The sequence below is a fragment of the Pelmatolapia mariae genome, linkage group LG3_W (assembly GCF_036321145.2).
Source record: "Pelmatolapia mariae isolate MD_Pm_ZW linkage group LG3_W, Pm_UMD_F_2, whole genome shotgun sequence".
Lineage (NCBI taxonomy): Eukaryota > Metazoa > Chordata > Actinopteri > Cichliformes > Cichlidae > Pelmatolapia > Pelmatolapia mariae.
Window position 1 is genome coordinate 55,660,292 of NC_086229.1, and position 19,737 is coordinate 55,680,028.

General features: G+C 38.8%; 1 pseudogene; it reads right to left on the bottom strand.

The window, feature by feature from the left end:
• Positions 1 to 18,421: 18,421 nt before the first annotated feature.
• Positions 18,422 to 19,388, bottom strand: LOC134623787 (uncharacterized; annotated as a pseudogene).
• Between the last annotated feature and the right edge of the window lie 349 nt (positions 19,389 to 19,737).

A 19,737-nucleotide genomic window follows, 5' to 3' on the forward strand; every position in this document is an offset into this window, starting at 1 on the left:
CCTGTAAAATGTATTTACCCCCCCCCCACCCCCAACAGCACTTTTGAATGTCTCCCTAGTATGGCCACAACACCTCACTCTTGGAGCACTTTTTTGCCACATGTATCGCAAACCACGTCTCAGCTGTTTGTGGAGGTAAAATAAGTCGGCACATGTCTCCAATTACGCTCAGCCATTGTGAGCGTAATTGGAGACATTGATACAGCCGTATTTCGCACATGACTATGAAAGGCGGAAGAGGAAGTAGTTCCTTTGAATGTAGACAATCCGAATGTTATAGTTTCTTTCCACTGTGTTCCTGTTAATGATAAACTACAAATTTCCTCTAAATTACTAAAATATTGATATTGTAATGTGAGAATCGATTCTAGAACATAAATGATTGGTATCGGAGGAATCGATATTTCAGGATTGATCCGCACATCATTAGTCGACAGACAAACGACACCAGCAACGCGTTGAATTAGACTCCTTAGCACCCAGTGAATGAACACCTAAATATTACACCACTTGAGAGTACTCCCCAACACTGACTGTAGTATAAGGTGAAAAATAAACTCCCGGAATGTAACTCTTGCGCACTTTTATGCCTAACTCCAGAATATTTAATTCCAGAGATTTACTGTGGAGTAAATCCGACATGGAAACCATTTAAAATTAACCGTAAAAAGAAAAAAAAAAGAAGCACCATTTTATTTATTATGGTTTTATTGTTTCAGGTGTTGTTACTTTAGATATAAATGTCTCTTTCTAAAAGAAAATGCTGTTTTTGGGTGACTAGCAACACAGTGAATATCCATCCATTGTCTTGCTGGTGTAATTCAGGGTTGCAGGGGCTGGAGCCTGACAAAGTGGACTTAAAAAAAATCTACAAAAATTTGGGAGTAACTGAATTCACCTCGTGTCTGTTTCCACACTGGAAAAAAAAACAAAACAGAAAAACAAAACAAACAAACTGCAACAATAAAATCAACAAAACAAAAGCAATAGTGGCCAAACTAATTTTATATTTTCATTACTGAAGGACGCAAAGGATGGAAGACAACTGAGTGAAAAATTATTAAAGTTATGCAACACTCTCTGAAGTTAAAGTGATACAACACTCTTTACAGTAAAATGGTAAATGGCCTGTATTTGTATAGCGCTTTACTAGTCCCTAAGGACCCCAAAGCGCTTTACACAACCAGTCATCCACCCATTCACACACACATTCAGACACTGGTGATGGCAAGCTACATTGTAGCCACAGCCACCCTGGGGCGCACTGACAGAGGCGAGGCTGCCGGACACTGGCACCACCGGGCCCTCTGACCACCACCAGTAAGCTGATGGAATGTTTCTCTCTTCCTCTCAGACTTTGGTGTGGCTCCTCTGCTATCCTGTTGTCCAGAACACAGTTATACATGTACAAGTACACAATTTCAGTTGCAATGTGACATCACGGGTGAGTAACTCGTGGCACCCATTGGGCACTCCCCTCTGTAGGTTTACTGTTGATCTGCTATTTTAAGTAGAGCAACATGGTGGCAGTAACTCTTCTCATTTTAAGCAATGTCTGGTTTTAATTCCAGGTCTGGTGGTATTCTCACTCCTGACACTTCATTTGCTGATTTCTTTGCTGCACCTCAATATTATTTTCCCTTATTTTGTTTAATAAATTTTTTGAAACAGACTTGCTGCATCTCTGCCTCGTAAATAACAAGCTTGTGTGTTGTGGTAACTGGTAAAACTTTTGGACTGGTTAATGTAATATTTCCTGGGGTGTAACTCCACCCTGGGGTGATGTTTTCAGTCCAATTTAGTTACATTTTCAGCTTCCTCCTCCTCCTCCTTCCTGCTTGCAACTAAATAAAGAGTTTGCTACTCTGTGTCCCAATTCGTGAGGTAAATTTTCTAACAACAATGAAAGAAATAATTTGAAATGATGAAACACATGGAGTTAAAATAGATGGCTTAGACTTAGCTAACTGCATAGCTAACGGCAGTCACATAATGAACTTACATTAGATTTACCTGGAACATGTATGTATGTCTTTGCTCTGACTGATCTTCTGTTGACAGTCTCTTTCTTAAGGTCAAAGTCAAAGGGGGAAAGTCCATGTGCTCACCTGGAATAAATCTTGTGTTTACCTTTCATCTTACACTGCTATGACAGAAATATGCAAACGTCTTCATTTGAACAGTCCCATCTCTTTAAAACCTATAGATTTCTCATGATTTTTTTGCGTGAAAACAAAACAAAACACCTAAATACTGCAGAGTAAACCAGGAGAATTGAAACATGTTGTTTGGTTTTTGTGTTTTATTTTTATTATCTTTTTTTTAAAGTCTAGCTTTGATTTCTTGGAGTTGATGGAAGTATACATTATTTGTAAATGAAACATTACAAATGCACATTGATCAGACTGCATATATTACAGCTTAAAGTAACAGTGACTCAGACGTTCGTTGTTCTGGAAAAAAAAGAGTGAGAGAGACAGAGAGAGAGAGAGAGAGAGAGAGAGAGAGGTGGGGGGGCAGGAAACACGGAACACTAGCTCCAGGTGACCGGAAAGAGCTTTTTTCCTCACCCTTTTCTTGACATCACGCAGAGGACTTTGAGAAACAGGTATGCAGATGCTTAAACAGATGTTGTACCTATGTTGGATATTGAAATCTTATTGTTTGTTCAAATAAATGAAATGGTCGTGTGTGTCCCGTGGGAATGGCTCCCGCCTCCGCCTTCGAAATGATAGTGGAAGTGCGCAGGTGATCAATAGGTTTTAATATTTATATGAATGCTGACTTAACAAAGCTTTAAATCCCCTTTACAGACCGTCTCATATTTGAAGTAAACACGTGTCGGAATAAAACTGTTCTCCACTGTATCGCTCTTTTATTGTAGATGAAAGTGAAACTAAACTCAGTGCAGACTGCAGCAGAAAGCACACACATATCACACAGGAAAGAAATGTGGCTTTTTATGGTAAAGATTTAAATCTGAACTCAAACCAATCGCAGTTTCTGCGTCGATTTAATCTCTCCCGTGGTTATAGTTTAATTCTTTCGCTGCAGGAGAACTTGAAACTCTGTCGTCACGTCCGGCAGGGGGCGCCAATTCCCATTCGCTCAAAAATCCTAAACTGTTTATGGAATCTGAAACACATTTTTCACAGTGATTCACTGATGATGCATGATCGAAACAACTGGAGACTAAAGCTAAACACAACTACATAAAAGATATCACTTTTTAAACACAGCAAATCACAAATGTGCACACCTGTTTGATGCGGATGCAATTTAATCAAAATATGCAGAGCCAGCAGGGGTGAAGTGAAGTTTGATACAACTATGGCTGAAAATAAGAGGCAGAGCAGGAGAGTAAAATCCATCCATCCATTCGCTTCCGCTTATCCTTCTCAGGGTCGGGGGCGCTGGAGCCAATCCCAGCTGTCATAGGGCAAAAGGCAGGGTACACCGTGGACAGGTCACCAGTCTAACACACAGAGACAGACAACCATTCTTTGGATGGTGGGAGGAAGCCGAAGTACCCAGAGACACAAAGGTTCACAATTTTTTAAATAAAATATGTTAACTTGATTCCTTACTTATTAATATTCTTTATAGAAATAAAGAAGGCTGTGACTAAAATATAAAAAGTAAGGAAAACTGATTAGAGAGCAGAAAGAAAAACAACTATATTCTCAAAACACAAAACTCTTATGGAAAAAACACACAACGATGTGTGTTAACAGTTGCAAAAAATTGTGTTACAATAAAATTTAATTTTATTTCACATCAACACAGGCCTTGTCCTGTTTGTGATGAATGTAAAAAAATTATTTTGTCAGAAATAGAGATGGACCGATCTGATATTATGTATCGGTATCGGTCCGATACTGACCTAAATTACTGGAACGGATATCGGAGAAAAATAAAAAAAGGAATCCGATCCATTAAATATTACAAAAGCACCTCACAAAACTTGTGACATGGCGTAACCCAGCTCATAACCTTAGCATGTCGGAGGAATATGCGTCACGTGATAGAGCGGGTGTGGCGTGCGAGACCTCTGGTCTCGTTGAGCATTTGGAGCCTCGCTACGTGCTTCCAAACTGGCATTTTGTCTCCGAGAAAGTGTGTAACTTCATCTCTGAATGTTTGTAAAGCACTGATATATGTAGCGACTGCCTCTCATTATCTCCCCTCCCTCTCCTGTTCCTACTTCAATCATGAAACTGATCAATGATCAGCTGATCGGCTTTTCTGTCGCGACTCCGTCGCTCTTGTTTGTTTATCTCCCACTTTGCGCCAGAAAGAAGAAACCAGTAGATAAACAACAGCAGAATGCTTAAGCTGTTGTTAGAATTTATTTAATATTAATTTCTACACCAGGATTATTTTCTACGTAGCTGACAGCTGGTAACTGTGCAGGGGCAGATCTAGCAAAGTTTTGCCAGGGGGCCAGATAGGGCATTAACAGGGAAAGGGGGGCACAAAGACATACACTCAGAAAAATAAAGGTGCCAACTGGAACCAAAAGTGGTTCTTTAGACTGATGCCATAGAAGAACCGTTTTTGGTGCCACAAAGAACCTTTCAAACAATGGTTCTTTGAAGAACCATTTCTTTCAGTGGTTCATTGAAGAAACTTTAAAGGTGCCCCAAAGAACCATCAAGAAATGGTTCTTTGGGGCACCTTTAATGGTTTTTCAAAGAACCTTTTTAAAAATGGTTCTTTAAAGAACCATTTTTAAAAATGTCCTTCAAATGGTTCTTTAAAAAACCATTTTAAAGAACCTTTTTTGAAATGGTTCTTTAAAGAACCATTATAAATCTTTCAAAATAAAAATGTATCATAAATTGAATTTGAGTAGGGTAAAATAAATACGAGCACAGAATAGACATATATTAATGGTTTATTGACATTTCGTAATATACCAAAAGACAAAAAGGCATTTTAACTCTCAGCACAACATCACTACTAATACATGTCACATATTAGTCATTTAACCTCCTAGGACCTGGCGTCCACATATGTGGACATCACATTTTGGGTTATTTAGACCAAAATACTCAATTTTGCTCTACAAGGGCCTGATATCCACTTACGAGGACATTATACTGCTACTGTTCTATCAAAATTTTAAACGAATATCCTCATATTATTTTTCTTAAAAACAAAAATAAGGTAAAAAAAAAAATCTGGTAATTCTTTGTTTTTACATTCATCGGGCCGCAATATGCCCAAATATCAAAGAGGAATTAAAAATGCATGCCATGGAAGAGTTCGGGTCTTAGGAGGTTAAACAATAATAATTAAACATTTTTACTATAATATAAATAAATATATGTAAATACTATATATATAGATAACACAACAATTAATACATGTATTGTTTAATTAATAAAACATCAGAAAGTGATAAAACATATTAGAAATAGCAATAGCTTCATAACAGACCAATAAATCAAGACATTTTCATCAGCAGATGTTTGCATGTTCAGTAAAAATATTTCAACAACAAGTTTTTGATTAAAATTATCAATGAACTTCAGCCTTACGTTATGTAAGGTAAGTTTCATGTTGGACTCATTGTCCTTTGTTAGTCCAGTTTAGGATAATGTCTCTGACGTATGTATCATATCAAATATATGTCATATCAAAACAACCCCAACACCTGCAGTTGTTTCAGCTTTTCACAGGTGTTTCCTGTCAGCTGGTCAACCTCACTCAGGTGGACATCCATATCAGCCAACCAAACGATAAGGTCCTCCCTTTGTGCTTCAGATCCCTCCCACTCTGAGACAAGGAGTTGAGAGAGAGAAAACAAGGGTCAATTATAAAGAAGAGAGAAAAGTGAAACCCTCCTCAGAAGGTCTGACTCGCATACCTGCAGTCGACCTGTGATGGACTCCTGTTTGGCGTTCACGTCATCCCAGCGACGGCCGCACTCCCTCGCTGTTGCCAGCAGCCGAGTCTGCAGGGTGCCCTGGAAGAGCAGAGTTAATGTTCGACGCCTCCTGATCAGGCTCTCCAGCTGGATGAGTCGAGGTCCCGCCTCTCGCCGCTACCTCTGAACACACAAACACAAATTGCATGTGAAGCAGGAGGTGCAGATTTTTTTGCTGTTCTTTTCTAAATCCAGGCTTGATCACGTGGAGGTATTTGGAAAACCTTTTTAGCCAGCGGACGACTGTTGTCTCGCAGAAAGTCAAATCAAGTAATTCACAAGAACACATTATAAAAGAAAGTCCTGTTCTTATGTGATTTCAAGTGAATTCTGCATCAAAACAGGGTAACAGAATTAAAACGAGTGTTTGCAGCAAATGTGAGCACAAAGCCTCACTTTGTACAAGCCTGCTATTAAAGTTCTCCTCTATGCAGACGACTTTCCTGTTTTCAAGGCACAACTTGGATCTGCTGTACAAATCTTACGTATACACGCTAAATGACACAGTAGTGTGCACGGCTACAGATTCGGATCCCTCATCCTAATATGGTCCCAAAAGGCTCACAAAAAAAAACCATAGTAATAGCAATAAAGCAAATGTTGAGGCTTCAAAATACAAAGTCCATAAACCAATGACTGACATGGGTTTTATCATAAGGGTGATAAATATACAACATGTGTTTTTAAGACTAAAAGTATAATACAGATTTTTAGTCTGAGAGATTTGATGTTCATTTACCTGCAGATGCACTATACGTGCCTGCTCTGTGGTTTTCCACAACGTTTTGCAAATAACTATTTAATACAGGAAGTAGGTGAACTAAAACAAGTCATCTTTCTTTGTGAGAGGACAATATTAATGAAACAAACCTCAATGACATCATAGATATCCCTAAAGATGCTTCTGCTGCTTCTCTTCCTCCTCATCCTAAGCTTCCTTCTCCTTGTCCTCGACTTCCATCCAATTGTAATTCAATCTAATTGTGTTTCTCCCTCCTCTTCCTCATTTTGTTGGAGCTGTGAACAGAGTTAGTGAATCTGAATTAATTTGTGCAAACGAGAAAAATCAGCTTTTTGGTCAGAGGTGCTCTTGTGATTTAAGCCGGGTAGAGTAGATTTATGTGTTGATGCTGCCTGCTTCAGCTCTGGCTGCTGAGTGATATTTACACCCTGGCTGGATTACAAACTTTAACCACGTGCTGAACTTTGGCCCAGTGTTGATACCTCCTGTTAGTATAATGGCCTCTTCTTGGCTTAATGTACGATGGTGGATAAATGAACTGTACAAAGAAAATTTTACTATATTACAAAAAGACATCCATCTTGGTAACATCAATGACCGGAGCATAACTTGTCGACTAGTCCGAAAATAAGTTATACAGGAACAGTCACACCTTCTCATGTGTCACATTTCTATTCATTCAAAACACTTATGCATTGCTGTATTTTATACAGCTCTTACAGAATTCAAAGTACAGGCTCATGTGAGTATTTAATGTACGGCTCAGCTCTACTGAATTTCTGAGTTTCTAGAGCAGACACAGAGCTCATGTCAAAACAGGCTTCAGGCGCCATATTAGTGACTTTAACAATATTATAAATTTTAATATCGTCTAGCTGACATTACGTTCTGTACGCAGCACGCAATAGAACCACATATTTTAGAAGCCAAAGGTTCAAATTAGTTGAGAGCACCTTCACTTAATTATAACAGTGGTTTTGTTAGGAAAACAGTTCTGTATACCGATACTAAATTGCGTGAACGTCAACGGCTAACATATCTAACATAGCTAACCGTTATTGTTAGCACAACATTAACAGCAAGCTACAGTGACGAGTAACAAAAACAAAACAGTAAAAAGGTTTTAATGAAAATGTTTTACCTTTTCCAACAGTCCCAGAATCCAGAGCTTCAAAGACCAGCAGGTACTGAAGACTGTTCTCCGTTTCGCTGTCACCGTCCGTGAGAAAGTGTTTTTTCCCTTAGAAAGTTCAAGGCCCGCAGCTCGCGCGATCTCTCTGCACATGCGCATCCCAACGATTGACCCCCGTCCCCTCTCTTTCGGGAGGTTGCCATAGTTTGACGTGTTCTAACGTCACTCTCTCTCTCTCTCTCTCTCTCTCTCTCTCTCTCTCCCTCTCTCATTTATTTGGCTCGAAGCACATATTAACAAATTGCTCAGTGATGAACAAGTACTCAGAGCATTTACCTAAGCAGTGTGCTTTGTCAAAACTAAGTAAGTGTGTTCATTACATTGACATTCTGTTGTGCAATTGTTATTTACTTGTATTTTATAATTTGACTTTACATACTGCTGGGTGGTTTGTAAAGTTTACAATAACTAGTATTATCATTATGCTATATTTTCTAATATGTATAATAATCTCAAAAGTAATGCCTTGAAGCAGAAAATAGTAATACTTTATTAAAATTTAAAACTAAAGTACAGTATTTGAATGTGTGTACTCATCATATTCATAAACTTCTTAATAATAAATTCCATAGTCCATATAAATTCCATATTCTATTACCACATTATTTGTGATCAATGGGTTTGCGGGGTTAGGGGTGTTGGGGGTAGGGTCTTTAGGCTTTGGCCCCCATCCCTGCCACCAGTATATTTTTAAGCAAGTATTTCTAACTTTTATTTGAATATTCAGTTTCCTATAATCTGCTCTTAAAGGGTAACCCGCCCTCCCCCTTCGCACACACATGCACACAAACAAAACACACAGTATAATTCACAACCTCATTATAGTGAACAAATATTTATGCCATTTTACACCATCAAACTTAGATAGCTAAGGATGAAGAACCTTTTGTTCTTTAAAGAACCATTTGTAATAGCTGAAGAAGCATCTACAAAATAAAAAGGTTTTTTGACGTATGATGGTTCTTTAAAGAACCATGAAGACATCTGAAGAACCATTTAAGAACCATAATTTTTCTGAGTGTACTTTTCTTTCTTATTCTCATTTAAAATATCTAGCTTTTAATAAATAAATATCTGAATCTTACACAAGTTTTCATCTGATGTAAAATGTATAGAAATCCATTATTGTGTATAGGAACTATTAAGTCAAATTTATAACCTAGTAAGCTATAGTACTTTTTCCTTTGGGACGATACCATCTGTGCAGTCTGCAATTCTGTTGAAGAAAGATGTTGAATCTATTTAATTATTGTGGAAAAATTATTGATTTCTGTGCTTTTTTTTTGTTGTTTTTTTTTACACATGGATTAAAATTAAAGTTGATTAGGTCAATTAAGCATTATGAGGTGGAGGGTGGGGGCTGGTTCCCTATTTTTTTTTTTTTGCTGGGAGTTTGCAACCCTATTAGTTAGGTTGCTTAATATTTCCGCTAAGTACTCTTTAAAATACCAGAATAGAAAGGATGGAGTAGGTTTAAATTTATTAGATTGATCAGTATTGCTGAACTATGAAATATTTTGGATGCACTGTATTTTTTGAATACAGGTATAACAGAATAGCTTTAGTTTTGTTTTGTTTTTTTAAACTTGAGTATGAACTTATACAAAATGTAGCAAGATATTAAAGAAATAGTTTTATTTATTGTAAATTACACTATATCGGATTTATATCGGTATCGGCAGATATCCAAATTTATGATATCGGTATCGGTATCAGACATAAAATAGTGGTATCGTGCCATCTCTAGTCAGAAATCCACATTCAATTTTTTTTATATGTCATAGTATCTGTGAGTTAGGAGACCAAACACGATTGAAAACAGCATTATACTGTGTCTGTGAAGGTTCTCAGTCATCCAGGTCATCGTAGTCAAAGGAGTTTGCAAAGAAAAGCGTCTGGACTTCTTTAAGTTGCTTGAAGACGTTTCACCTCTCTCGCTTCTTCAGTTCTAAGGTCAAATGGCCGAGAGTCCCAGATTTAAACCCAGTGGGAGTTTCCCCCCAAAGAGGGACAAAGGACCCCCTGGTGATCCTCTAATCACATGAGCCAAGGTGTGAAAGCTTTCACACCTATAGGATCATCCGAGAAGGATCATCTGAGAAGAAGCTTCTCGGATGAGAGGTGAAACGTCTTCAAGCAACTTAAAGAAGTCCAGACGCTTTTCTTTGCAAACTCCTTTGACATCATTATACTGTGTATTGATCCATGTTAACTTCAATTATCTTAGTTTAATCCCAGAGTTCAAGTTAGACCTCTGATGAAATGATGTTTTCTGCATCTGTTCAACAGGTTTTGGTTTCTGGAAACGTTTTCCTCACAATGGTTTTTCATCTCTACTTTCAGAATAACACCATGCTCCACATGAGAGCCCGACGATCATTTATGATTCTGAGTGATTGGTGCAGTGTCCTGGTTTTCTACACAGCTGCTGTTTTTGCCCTGATATACTCCTGCAGAGGTAAGTGAAACACATCAGTGTAAAAGAGTTATTATTTCTTTTTCTACAACAACGATTTACACACAAGGTTTCAGGTCCACCTGTTGGGTTAATAGTGCAGTTCTTCCTCCTTTCTTACTTATTGTGCTTCATCAAAGAAAAATGTTTCCAGTCTAAAAGTGGACACATATAAGCAATACAGAAATTCATATTTTATAACAGCAGTCATCAGCACAGCTTTGTATAAATAAGTGAGTCAAAATATTGTAATTTATTTGTGATATTATAATGTTGTTTCAGTTGTGGTTTAAATTTCATTAAATTTTCACGTTGACTAGCAAAGTGAATACTGAACTATGGCAGTTGAATTTGAGTCATGTTAATATGTGCTATTTACATAAGATTACCCCATATTACCCCCCAAACTGAAGAAGCTTCTCGGATGAGAGGTGAAACGTCTTCAAGCAACTTAAAGAAGTCCAGACGCTTTTCTTTGCAAACTCCTTTGACTACGATGACTGAGAACCTTCACAGACATTACCCCATACAGTACTATGTGACTGTTTCGGGTTAAAGCTAAAGTTAGGATCCTTAGAGAAAAAGAAAAAAGGAAAGCAAAAAGACAGTATTAAGTGTGATTTCTTTTGGTCTTTAAATAAGAATCAGAGGTCTTTTACACAGTACTTCACAGTACTTGGTAAACCGGTTGTAAGCCTGTGGAAAAACTGTGGAAATCCTGGTCGTGACCTGTGGAGCTTGTGGTCCAAATACAGTGTGACTCTTCGGCTTTTTTTAAGGCACATGTATTTTGTGTTTGCTGCAATCTTTTACTTTAGTTACTAAATGAAACCTTCTTCTCTTCAGGTCAGTCAGAGGTTATTGGTCCGCTTCAGCCAGTAGTGGCTTTGATTGGTGATGACATCATGTTGCCATGTAACCTGGACCCTGTTATGGATGCTTTTGACATGACAGTGGAGTGGGCGAGACCTGACTTAGACCCCAGATTTGTCCTTGTGTGGCGTGACAGTGTCGACCTGGAGTCTAAAAAACATCCGTCCTACACCAGAAGAACATCTCTGTTCACAGATGAACTGAAGAATGGAAACATTTCACTGAAAATCTCTAAAGTCAAACTGTCTGATGAGGGAAAGTACAAATGTTTTGTCCCAGAGTTAAATAAAGAAATTACAGTTCAGCTTGTTGTTGGTAAGTGAGCATATTATGGTTTCAAATGCATTTTATGTTTAAAATAGTTGATCTTTCATTAAATTCATTTCATTTTACTCACTGCAGCGTTTAATCCCAGACACCATTCACAACTCACAGAATTGTAAGCCTAACTGTTTCATATCAACATGTACAAAAAATGCCTCAGTCAATGTTTTTTTTCATACACCCAGATGTATAGCAATGCTAGACATCTTCCACCGAATAACTGAACAAATTCCAGGCAGCTTTATCTTAAGGATAAGGTAATTCAACACTAATAATCCGTACCCATTATCCACAGCATATCTATTGGGCAGATACACCTGTCCCTGTCTCTATCCGTCTCTGGTAAAGTCTTGTACAGTCCATTCAAAAATGTCAACTAGCGAAGTAGAAGAAAAGAAAAGCAACAAATTATATGGAAATCCAGCTTTTAGTTGCTGAGATGTACTCTTTTTCAGGTGTTGTAGTAGTAATATAGTTTTTGTGTATTATTATCATCATCATCATCATCAATTTAATGTCAGAACTATCATCACAATCCATCAGCTATAATGTGAATAAAAATAAGCGAGACAAACTGTTTTCTTTTTCAGGTGCTGCCTCTCCACCTGCTGCAGAGATTAACAGCACCATCAGCAGCAGCAGGGTGGTGTTACAGTGTGAGTCTGCAGGCTGGTATCCAGAGCCTGAGCTGCTGTGGTTGGACGCTGAGGGAAACCTCCTCTCTGCTGGACCTACAGAGACCCTCAGAGGTCCTGATGACCTCTATACTGTCAGCAGCAGAGTGACTGTGGAGAAGAGACACAGCAACAACATCACCTGCAGAGTCCAACAGAGGAACACCAACCAGAGCAGAGAGACACATATACATGTCCCAGGTACATTTAATGTTTATATTATTAAGGTGAATAAGAGGGAGACAAGTCTAACAGTGAAGATTCAAAGACAGGATGTAGTGAAATCAGCCAAAAGAATGGGAAAAAAGAGTTACAGTTTGAGTTATTACTAACAATGAACATGTTGTAATATTTTTTCCAGATGATTTCTTCATTATCATCAGTCCTTCCAGTCCTCCCAGTAATCCAACTAGTAATCCAAACATCGCTGTTGTCACAGTCATCAGTGTTGCTGTTGGCCTCGTTCTGATTGTTGCTGTTTTCTTTTTATGGAAACGGAGACGAGACAAATTCAGTGAGTCACATTTTTGTGTGAATAATGAATGTTTTAGCCTCTTAAGGTGATATGATATTTTCTTTGTATATAATCAAACCATCAAGAGTTTATTTTTGTCCTTTTGAGCTAATATTGTGTGTGTTGGTTCTGTTATTATTTATGAGGTCAGGTGTTTAGGATTTTAAAGGAATCTGTTTGCACAATAATCACTAAACTGTAGAATTGCTTTCTTAACCCTAGAATGGGAGCACTGCTGTATCTGCTGTAGTGCATTTGTTCCTATAGTGACACGTTCAGCTAAAGAAAAGATCAAACATATGAAAGAGGAGGGTTTTCAGTCAGTCACTAACCAAATCGTTTAAAAACTACACCAGCAAAACCATAAAAACTCTACTATGAACAAACCGATATTCCCTCTGTATGTGATCTTTTAGAGTTTTCATTATTACCACTTTTAGAGTCTCTTACATATGACTGTGTAGCTGTAGGGTCACTATTAGTTGTTTCCATCCCTGAGGGAAGTGGGAACACATGGGGAAACAGCTGACACACATGAACATAACAACATCACAAGAGGAGAGTAAAACTAAACACATAGAAACTTAACAGGGGTTAAAAACACAAGGGGAAACTAATAAACACATGAACATAGAAAACCCAATGAACTTAAACATAAACCATAAACATCAAAATAAACTCAAACTCAAAACGTTGGGTCAAAAGACCCAGGATCATGACAAGTTTGTACAAGGGTTCACTTGGGTCCAAACATAAATGTGCCATTAGCAAACAGGAAGTTCTTTTTAGGCGTCTGCATGCTCTCTGTTTTTATAGCTACTCCTATTTTGTAGTAAATTCACACGTGCATGTGCAAAACAAGGAAGGAAAAAAGAGCAAGAAGAGATAAATACATATTAATCTGCTGCATCTGTGTATCTGCCAGCTTAGGTGCAATCCACAATCTCACCACTAGATGAAAATCACACACAGCTATTCGAGTGATGTAATCTATAAAACTGTTTTTTTAACAGTCTTTTAAATTTAGATTTCTCCAGTTTTTTGTGTCTTTACAAACAGCAACAATACCTGAAAAAATATTTCATACTTCCTCAGCTTCTCTCTTCTTTCTACACAGAAAACCAGAAGTTAAATGATGAGGAGGGACCTGAACAGATGAGGCAGAAAAAGATCAACTATGAAAGTGACAACAGTGGATTCAAGGTCGTGGTGGAAGAAGGAGAAAGTGAGCCGCTCTTAACAGCAATAGAAAAAGAGAACGATGTTCATGGGCGAGGAGAGCAGAGTCATAAAGACAAAAGAGAATCACAAGATCAGTTTAAAAAAGAAACAGAGCAAAATATTGAAGTGGAGAGACCAGAAGAAGAAAGCAACTGTCTATCTGTTATTACTGAAACAGTATCTCAGTTTACAACAGAACAAAAACCACATGAAGAAGAGGAGGCGACAGGAAGAGAAGTGGAAACTGAGAGGAGTGAAGGTGAAGGAGACAAGACAATAGAACGAGTTAAAGAAGACTCAGATCTTCAGCCATCACTATTTACAGGAGAGCAGCCAGAGTTAGAAAAAGAAGCAGAGACCTTTCATTTCCACAGAGAAACAGACGTACAACAAGAAAGACCAACAGAGAGTGATGTGGGCATAAAAGAGTCAGATGCTGAGAAGAAGAAAACAAAGACAACAAATAAACAAAAGAAAAAGAAAAAAGAAACACAGAAGAAGAAACAAGAGAAGAACCAGAGAGAAGAACTGGAGGTAAAACTGCAGAGAGAGAAAAACCAGAGGAAGCTTCAATCAGAGACAAAAACAGAACCAGAGAAAGATGAGACAGAGATCAACACACAGACAGACAAGGACAAGAAACAAGACAAGAGTGAAGCAGAGGCTCAGGAGAAACATTCAGACAAGAAACAGGAGGAAGACACAAGTCAGAAAGACAACATGGGTCCAACATTCAGCAACGTTACAGAGAGGACAGATCTCAAAAACCAGGAGAAAATACCAGAGGGAATCAAAGAGCAGCAAGTGATGTTAAAAGAAGAAAAATCACTGAATCCTGCTTTACTGTTTACTGATCAGCAAACAAAGACAGACAAAGAGACACAACAAGCGCAGCTCACAGGGGAGAGACAGACAGAGAGTGATGTGAAGGAGAAGCAACCAAATGTTATGAAAAAGATCCGAAAGAAAAATGTAGAGACTGTGATTACAGAACAAAAGAAGCAACAGAAGAACCAGAGAGAAAGAAGCTTCAATCAGAGAAGGAAGCTTCAATCAGAGATGAAGACAGGAAGAGAGCAAAATGAGACAGAGCTCAAGACACAGCCAGACACAGACAGACTACATTGTTTAGAAAGCATCAAACAAGACAAGAGTGAGGGAGAGCCTCGAGAAAAACTTTCACAGGGAAACAAGTTGGACACAGTGGGAACAACAGACTGGAAACATCAGGAAGAGACGAGTGAGAAAGACAACACGAGTCCAAAAGTCAGCAACAATGTTACTGAGAGGACACATCTCAAAACAAAGCGAGACTTATCAGGAGAGGAAAACCAGATGAAGCTTCAATCACAGACACAAACAGAAGAAGAGAGAGACACAGAGCTCCTGGCACAGAAAGATCAACACCAGCAGTCTGCTTTAAAAGGAAACCAAACACCAAGAAGTGAGAGACAATCTGAGGATGAACCAGACAAGAAGGACAACCAAAGGAATGAGAGGATAGCAGAGCCACAGAGGAGTGTGGAAGATAACATGATTTCACCAGGCAGCAGCAAAGTTATAGCTTTTCAAAGAGAAACAGGAAACCAAGAAAGACAGCCAGAGAGAGAACCTGAGGAGAGCCAAGAAGGAAGCAGAGAGCAGCCAGAGAAACTGAGAAGAGCAGAGAGTAGAAGAGCTCAGGGAGAGATGGTGAATATCAGCACTGATGAAACACAGAGGAAGGATGAGGAAAAAGAAAAACTACAAATCTACAAGGCAACTATGAAGCAACAACAGGACATAAATCATAAAATACTCAGAGAGCAGCCGCAGGGATCTGTCAGTGTCACAGAGAGAGGAGCTGAGTGTCTGGGAGGACTGACGGAGGAGGAGCCATTAGAGGCTGATCAAACAAGCAACGGTGATCGAAAGAATGTGAAGAGACAAAAATTCAAACCAGAGAGAGAACTGCATGAGGTCCGACAGCTGACCACCAGGAAGGCGAAAAATCAGAGCAAAAGCAGAACACAGCTCAGGAAGAATTCCACAATCCTAAAAGAGAACCAGGAAAAAGAAAAGAAATCTGATCAGATGGATGATGCAGTGGTTGATGATCCAAATGTAATAGTAAAGCTGGTAACACTGCGTCAGATACTTCATTCAGAAATTAATAAGAAAGAAGAAATGCAGCCAATGGATCATTAGTAATTAGTTGACTTTTAATAATTGAATTTCTTTTTTTTATACTATTTTTTTTTTTGCTGTAATGTAGTTTATCATCCCAAAGTCTGGATCCACTTTACACAAAGTTGTAAAAGTCTAAAACGTTTTTTACTCGACAAATATTGATATATAGGGATCTGTAGGATGTCTGTGGTTGATTAGTGACCTCTTATTCACATGTTGACTTGATATGGTAAATCAGTTTTCACACACCACAGAAATTACAGTTTGAACTTAGAATTAATTATTCAAAATTACTTTGAGTGTACTGCTGTACTGAATGTCCATCATGGTTGAAAATAATCATGTTTTTTATATTTTTATACAGTACTTAATTTGCATGTCAGAATTTGCCTCCTTTATGTTAAAATATTTTTGTATGTCCTGCTTCATTTGTGAAAGTGGCATGGCCCTACACATGATAGTGTAGTTCCGCTTGTTTGCCAGTGTTCCAAAATGAAATAATTCTGTGACTTCTTAATGAGATCCATTTAAATTATTTGAAAACTTAAGTGACCCCGTGACCTTTTTTCTAGTTTCATCAGGTTAAAATTTAAATACATTTATTTGTACTTAAATTTTGTAACCACATGGGTGAAATAGCATCTGCCCTTAGCCTCACTGCAGTAAATACTCTTGTAATATCCTACACTAATAAATATAAATCTGCAAAAAATCATCATGTTAGCACTGCTTTCACCTGCATTACGGCCATGGGTAATTGTAAGCACCACCGCACACTGCACCTGTATGGCCGGAGTTGCGGAGACCTGCACCCATGTCGCTGCACTTCTGTTTAAAGTGGAGGCAATAGTGCGGATCCGTGGCACAAAGACTGTCACAGATGAACCAGCCTACTGGGTTTTGCCGGCGAACACAACCAAGATACAGCCAGAGGTTGGCCATAACATTGACTTTACATCTTCAGCAGCACAAAAAAAGACCCTTGATGAAAATATAAATGGACCGTCTGTGGTGAAAGGCAGAAGAAGCCGTCCTTCAAAAAGAAAGATTCCTTCTGCTACGTTTGAGGAGTTGTCACCAGTGTTAGACACACTTCAAAAACACAATAAAGCAGTGTGTTTGTCTGGATTGGAGAAATACTACACATCACACACTGTACAGTCATCCACATTACCACTGTCTCTGGCGTGTTTGCACAACACAGGTGCACAGTCCCTGTGTAAAGTACATAAACGCAGCAAATGTTACTGAAGAACAGGCAGAAGCTATCGAGGTACGCACAAGTCTACAACACAAGAGCCCTCAATGGTATGTGTGGCGTGCTGGGAGAATCACAGCTTCAATGATGCACGCTGTGTTTGCCACCACTGTGGAAAAACCCGCCATTACTGTGGTTAATCGTGTTCGCTACCCTGTTAACTCTGTCTATAATGTGCAAACAACTTGGGGACTGGAGCATGAACAGGACGCTCGACAGGCCTACACCCAGAAAATGTCAGCATGTCACAAAAACCTACCTAAAGCCGTGTTAACAAGAAAACCACACATATAGACCTGTATGTGTGGTTTTCTTGTTAACATGGCTTTTCCTGAAGTAGGAGCATCTCCTGACGGACTAACCACGTGTGAATGTTGTGGGAAGGGGTGCCTGGAAATTAAATGTCCATTTAAATACAGATCTGACAGCATTCAGCAAGCATTGGATGCGCATGACAAGACTTCTGCCTTGAGTTGACAGCAAATGGACTTAACTTGAAGAAGACACACCACTTTTACTCACAAGTGAAAACAGGCCTTTGTGGCCAACGCAAAGCACTGTGACCTTGTGGTATGGACACAAAAAGACATGGCAGTTGTTCGTATCTTCCCTGATATGCACTTCTGGGAATCACGTTTAAAGAAAGCTCAGGAGTTCTTTCAGAAGGTGTGCCTTCCTGAACTAGTAGGAAAACATTTCTCTATGCGAAATGCAGCCCCGAGTGTTCACAACGTTTTTCTTTCTGGTGTCTAGTTTTTTGTCACAAGTGCATTGAAATATGTATAACTTGATTTCAACACTACGGCACTTACCATGTAAAAATTGTCAAAGTGTAAAATAAAGTGCAGTTATTTGTCGTTATATGGCTTTTATTATAACGTCATTTTAGTGAAACAAAGAGTTCAAAGCGATAATAAACTGTCAATTATAGTATACAGATACAGAAATGGTTACATAACGTAATGTCAGTGTGTTCATACAATTACACATAAAAAAGGTTTTCCTAGTACTATGTCTTCAGAGACATACTCAAAGTTTTCACAATCATTAATTAACAAGAACAAGTCTCATGTGTGTCTGGTTTCACTACCAACCCTGGGGCACATGTTAACCAAAACACAACACACCCGCACAATTTTATCAAGAAAGGTAACGTCTTCACCCTCACATGGAAGAAGAGAACGGATTGGCATGGTGGTGTGTAGCATTTTGAACTTGTTGCGCAAACTGCCAATTACTCGCTCGTGTGTTTTCAATGGCCTTGGCATCTAGTTGACAGAAGCCCCTTGTAAATGCTGGGATCTTAACCTCTGCACACATCATTCCCACTGCATCTCTGATGTCAAAGCCTCTGTCAGTCAAAAATACATCCCCTGGTAACAGCTTGTTAAGTATGCCACATTGCTCTGTGATGTGTTTATCTGATGCACGCCCCCCCCACCCTTTGGAAATGAATGAAATTGCACCTTGTGGAGTAATCCCGATCAGGTATTTCATGGTGGGTGTACCCTTGTAGTGCGAGTATGTTTGAGCACAAGCCTTCAAATTAGATGGTCGTTCTGTATGCATTTCAAAACAGTCAACAATGATGGCTACCCGATTTCCAAAAGTTTCCGTAAATTGTGGAGGCATTGTTGCTTGCAAACAGTGCCTCTCTGGCCAGTGTACCAATACTCCTAAGTGGGCATGCAAAATGTCAATTATATCAGCAAAGACAGAAGAGAAAGTTTTGTGGGAGACATTGAATAGATAACTAAGATGCTGGACAGGAAGATCAAGTCTAAGACGCATAAATGTGAGTAAAAGCATTTGGAAATGCGACAGTTTCTTTGATGCTGGTAGGAAAGCTTTTACATTGTCGAGCACGGACATAAAAATAGTGAAACAAGTGAGACCAGTGTAATATTTCACTTTTTCTGTCTCACCCTTTAAAAAGTTTTCATTCATCTCTGCCTTGTCCAACAGTGATTTAAGCTTTCTGTTCTCCTCCAGCAGCCAGTTTATTTCTGCTCTGTACACAGCGCACACAATCATTTACCGGTCTTTGATCTTCTGTCTGTATCTCTCTCAGATCACCATTTTCTACATTTGCACCCACTACCTCTGCCTCTACATGTCCAACACAAATCTGGCCCTCAGCCAAAATCACAGGGTTGTTATGGTGTTGCTCTTCTGTCGTGTCCATCTCTGGCTGCTCTTCTGCCGTAACTTCTGCTGAGGCCTCACCTTCACACTCTTCTGCTCCATTATGAAAGCCTGTCCAACGCAAAGAGTGCAAACACACAAGGGAACTTTTAAACAGTTTACACATTAAGGCCGTATGAGTCCTCCAAAATGTATGTGTTGATTGCCGGACACTAAGAACAACTTTTAAAATGAGGGA